The following is a 5282-nucleotide window of genomic DNA, read 5'->3' on the forward strand; positions in this document are numbered from 1 at the left end:
AAAAAAAAAAACCCCAAAAATGAAGATAGTTTTAGAAGCCTCTGGGACAACATCGAGAGCAACATTTGCATTATCGGGGTATCAGAAAGAGAGAGAGTAAGGAATTGGAAACTTATTTCAAGAAATAATGACAGAAAACTTCCCTAACCTGGTGAAGAAAATAGACATAGAACCCCAGGAATTTCGTAGAGTCCCAAAGAAAAATCCAAAGAGGCCCACACCAAAACACATCATAATTAAAGTGCCAAAGGTTGAATACAAAGAGAATCTTAAAAGCAGCAAGAGAAAAGCAGATAGTTACCTACAAGGGAGCACTCATAAGACTAGCAGCTGATTTCTCAAAAGAAACCATGCAGGATAGAAGGGCTTGACATAAAATATTCAATGTGATGAAAACCCAGGATCTACAATCAAGAATACTTTATCCAGCAAAGCTATCATTTAGAGTCAAAGGACAGATAAAGAGCTTCCCAGACAAAACTAAGCTAAAGGAATTTATCAACACCAAGCCAATATTACAGGAAGTGTTGGAGGGACTTCTTTAAGAAGAAAAAACATGTGTTAAAAATCTAAATAAAGAATGGCATAACTACATATCTATCAACAAGTACTTCAAATGAAAAAGAATTAAATGCTCCAGTCAAAAGATAGAGTAGCTGAATGGATAAGAAAACGAGACCCTTACATAGGCTGCCTACAAGAGATTCACTTCAGATTAAAAGACACGCACAGACTAAAAGTAAAGGGATGGAAAAAGATATTTTATGGTGGACCTAGAGGGTATTGTGCTGAGTGGAGTAAGTCAGATAGAGAAAGACAAATGCCATATTTCATGTATACCTGATATCTAAAGAAAAAATTTAAAAAAAAAAAACAGAAACAAACTCACAGATACAGAGAACATTTTGAGGGTTACCAGATGGGAGGCAGGTTGAGGGAGGGATGGTAAAAAAGGAGAAGGGATTTAGAAGTACAAATTGGTAGTTACAAATTAGTCATGAAGGTATAAATAAAAGTATAAAGAATATAGCCAATCATATTGTAATAACTATGTATGGTCAGAGGGGCACTCGATATATTGGGGTGATCACTTTGCGAGTTATATAGATGTCTAATCACTATGTTGTACACCTGAAACTAATACAATATTGTATGCCAACTATAACTAATTAAAGAAAAACATGGTTTAAGCATAGTAAGTGCAAGAATATGTTTTCATCATCTTGGTTATCTTTCGTCTTGTGCCTACAATAGTGTTTAACTCATGAAACCTACTCCAATAATATTAACTTCTGTAGCACCCTTTAATTCACGATTTGTCTCTAGTTCCATAAATATGCCTTATCTCCTCAACTAGAATGTAAACTCTTTGAGGTCAGATGCCATTGTTTATGTGTCTTTGTATTTACCTCCCACAGTGTCTTCAGAGAAAAATAAATGTTAAAAATAAAATTTAAACAAACAGAACACATCAATGCTGTCCGAACCTTTCCAGTTGGAAAACTTGCAAAGGCTCATTTGCTATGCTCAGCATTCTATTTGTTCCCACTCACCCCATCTTTACTTTTCTCCATTGCCTTGTATATTACTTATACAAGTAATAAGATCAATATTGTTGTTTCTTGAGGGCAAGCACTGTCTCACTCATCTCTGTGTTTACGCCCCCCCACACAGCATCCAGTGTATTACTTTGCACATACTAGGTGAATAATTTTAAAATAAAGCATAATAACAGTAACAGGTTAATAACAGATATACCACAGTTCATGGACCTTCAGTTTGAGTTGGTTTGCCATTCTTCCAAATAGATCATATCCCAAATAAAATTCTTCATTTCCCAAAACCAGCCCCTCTCATGTCTCTTTCCTGTCTTTAGCATCAGTGGCACAATCTTCCCATCTCCCAGACTGGATACTTTAGTGGTCTCTTTGATGAAAGTAAGATGTACACGGCAATACATCAAGATTGAACAGTTCAACAGACATTTGGAAACTAAAGCAGATGTAGAATGGAGGAAGGGTCTTGTTCTTCGAGACTTGAGAAAAGAATGATAAATTCTTTTATCATTCTGAGGCAGAGATGAGTTAAGGTGGGAATAAAAATATTTATAATGAACTCAGTCTCGACAAAGTAGAAGAAGAGGTTATTTACTAAGGCTGGCTGTGGGTGGAGACTTGAGGAGAAAAGGTCTGGGAAAACTGGTGTCAGAATTCCCTTGGGTATTGACAAGATTAAAATTCTGCATCAAGGATCCTGAATCAACCTGACATCCTTAAATAAAAGTCCCATTGTTTGTAGGTTTTGAAAAATGACTGTAGAGGTTGACTAAATTAAAAATTCGTCTTGGACCATTCATGAGTATAAGATGGATGTTCTTTGGGTAGAGTGGCCCACTTATGCAGGTCCCATTTATAGCACAGGCAGCACACAGTTCCTCTTATAAAACAATCATTCTAGATATCGTGTAAGATAAGCCTCCTTTGCAATTCTTCGACTGCAATATTAGGATGGAATAGAAAAGTCAATTCCTAATATTAGTCTTCTTTATCATTATTATTAATTTTATATGAAGAAATATGCCCATAACCCATATTTTTGTTCTTCTAACGTCTTCCAACCTTCAGCTTTATGTAGATAATTTTTTACCTCTTTATTTTAAAGTAGACACAGGAGACCACACAAAACAAATATAGAACTTAGTGAATTATTATATGAATAATACCCCTGTAACCACCATCTGAGCTAAAAAAAAAAATAGCCACTCCAGAACCTCTTTCAAATGCCCAATCCCAAATACAGCCCCCTCTCTCCATTCAAATATAACCACTATCTTGATTTTAAGAGTAAACATTTTTTTGAATTATAGTTTCATCACCCAAGAGTGAATCACTAGACACTATAGAATAATCTTGCCAATTTAAAAAAAAGAAAAGAAAACACGTCTTTTAAGCCTACTTTTATCTCTATGCTCTCCATCCTCGATTTATTTTCCCTACAATTTATGTGCCAAGGAACTTATGCTGTTTTGTCTGCAGAGTTCCTCATCATCTTCATGTTGTTGATTACATACTCATCTTGCATTTCAACATGTTCCTTTGCATATCCTGGTGGAATCAGGTCTTGATCAATCTCCGGTTTTCACTTTTTTCTCGTTAGCTGCCACTGATGCCCAATTTCAAAATGATCATATTCTATTATTTTATTTTAATTTACTGGCTGGAATGATTTTTATATAATTCACATCCCATAAAATCAACCATTTTAAAGTGTACAATTCAGTGGTTTTTAGAATAGTCACAAAGTTTTGCAATCATTACCACAGTTTGTGGTTCGTATTGCTCTTTGGTTATTGAATTTTCTGAACTAATTCTGCAATCTGCATTCTTCATTATATGTGGTCACTAAAATCTCTGTTTGGTTAGCATAATGATCAATTAATGAGTACATAGTGCTTTCCTCAAATGCCTGGAACCAGTCAATCTCCCAGTCTTTACCTGGAGGCTGTGTGTGCATACTGAGAAATACTTTGAACACTTAGCCAGGCAGCTTTCAACTACGCCTTAGCCTTCACTTCCTCCTTATGCAAAGAATGAATGCCAGTGCAGTGACAGTTAAGAAGGTCTTTTCATGTCTTTACTGAGTACATGCTCAGCTCTACAAATGTCAAACTCAGCTACCGACATCTCATTCCCCAGATTTTCCTTTTTGGCTTTTTGTTTAGCCAATTGTTTGCCCCATTTGACGGCCTTGGGCAGAATAAAAATTAAACGACTGTCCCCAAATATTTTCAACAAATAACCCCAGGGGGAAAAAAAGCTTTTAATACTAGGTGAGCTCTGTGTCAGATTTTTTTTTCACTCTGCAAGATTTTTTTCCCCTCTTGGGGCAATATTAGCCTCAGTGAAAATACATGGCTTAAAATATTCCACAATTACTCATATGCTTTTTCCATATACCAACACACATAGTAATATATATAATAGTAATAATGTCATTACTATTACTGCCTCCACCAATATTACTGAATTGTTTAAACATTTTGCATTTGTTTAGTGGTTGTGCCATATCTACAATGCCTCGTCATATAGCCATACCATATTCTCTCCCTTTTAACTCTCATTTAGACTTAATTCTAGGAGTAACTATATATTTAATGGTCACAATTCATCTTTACATTAATATATCTCTAGAGATATATAGAGATCTTTTGGTTATCAAAAGTTCATTCTCTATTATTTCCCTCAGGACAGGCTTATATCAATACTTTTTTTGTTCCTACATGTTGTTAACAATTTATCTGTGCCCTCTATACTGGAAGGTCAGTGTTCCTAGATATAAAATTCTTGGCTCCCATTTTCTTTCCTTGACTGTCTTAAAAATATTACTGAATTCCCTTGTGACATAAAGCTTTGTTGTTAAAAAGTTGGAAGATAATCTAATTTTATTTGATTTTTTTTCTAGTTCAACAATGGCTTTATTGTTTGAGTACACAGACAAATTTATGCAACCAGGGCAAAGGCTGTGGATGACTCGTTATTTCCAATTGTGGGGGAGGACTGGTTTGGTTTTGTAATATCAAGCCAACCGGTAAATACGGCCGTCAATCAAAATCAGATGGAATTTAGCATCCTTATCCTTTCTGTTTCTCTCAAGATACTTTGGAACAGCAACAGCTTTCTTAATTAAATGGAGGAGATCCTCAAGAAGATCAGGAGCAAGTCCTTTGGACTTAAGAATTCTCAAAATTTTATTGCCTGTCATAAAAGTTGTGCAACACCATGTGAGTCTCTCAGAATCACACCAATTTGAGAGGCTCGGCCCCATCTTGGACAGTTTGTAGATCTGCTCCTTCAGGTCGTCAGAAGTCAACTTCAGCCATGTGGGGATGCTGCGCTGGCAGGGTAGGACCGACTGGGACAGACCCTTCCTGAGAGAAAGCATGAGACCTATGATGGTGGTGGACAGGCAGCAAAAAAAAGAGGCTATTTTTTTTCCTATAAATCCTGTTTCTTTATCAAAGATGCCTAAAGAATTTTACTTTTTCTTTAGAGCTCAGTAATTTTACTAGAAAGTATTCCTTGTGTTCTTCTGGGTCAATATTCTCAGGTACACAGTGGTGTGTTTTTTTCAATGTATGTATGTGTGTTCTCTTCCTTTCCTTAATTTCTTTATTCAGAGGATTTTATTATCCATATGCTAGATCCTCTTTGCTTGTGTAATTTTCACTTAAGCTATTTCAACTTTTCATTTCTTATTTTATTATATTTTTTAATTTCCTAAGA

General features: G+C 35.5%; 1 pseudogene; it reads right to left on the reverse strand.

The window, feature by feature from the left end:
* Positions 1-4449: 4449 nt before the first annotated feature.
* Positions 4450-4961, reverse strand: LOC105303799 (annotated as a pseudogene).
* Positions 4962-5282: the final 321 nt, after the last annotated feature.

Source organism: Pteropus vampyrus, unplaced genomic scaffold (assembly GCF_000151845.1).
Source record: "Pteropus vampyrus isolate Shadow unplaced genomic scaffold, Pvam_2.0 Scaffold318, whole genome shotgun sequence".
In the NCBI taxonomy this organism is placed as follows: Eukaryota; Metazoa; Chordata; class Mammalia; order Chiroptera; family Pteropodidae; genus Pteropus; species Pteropus vampyrus.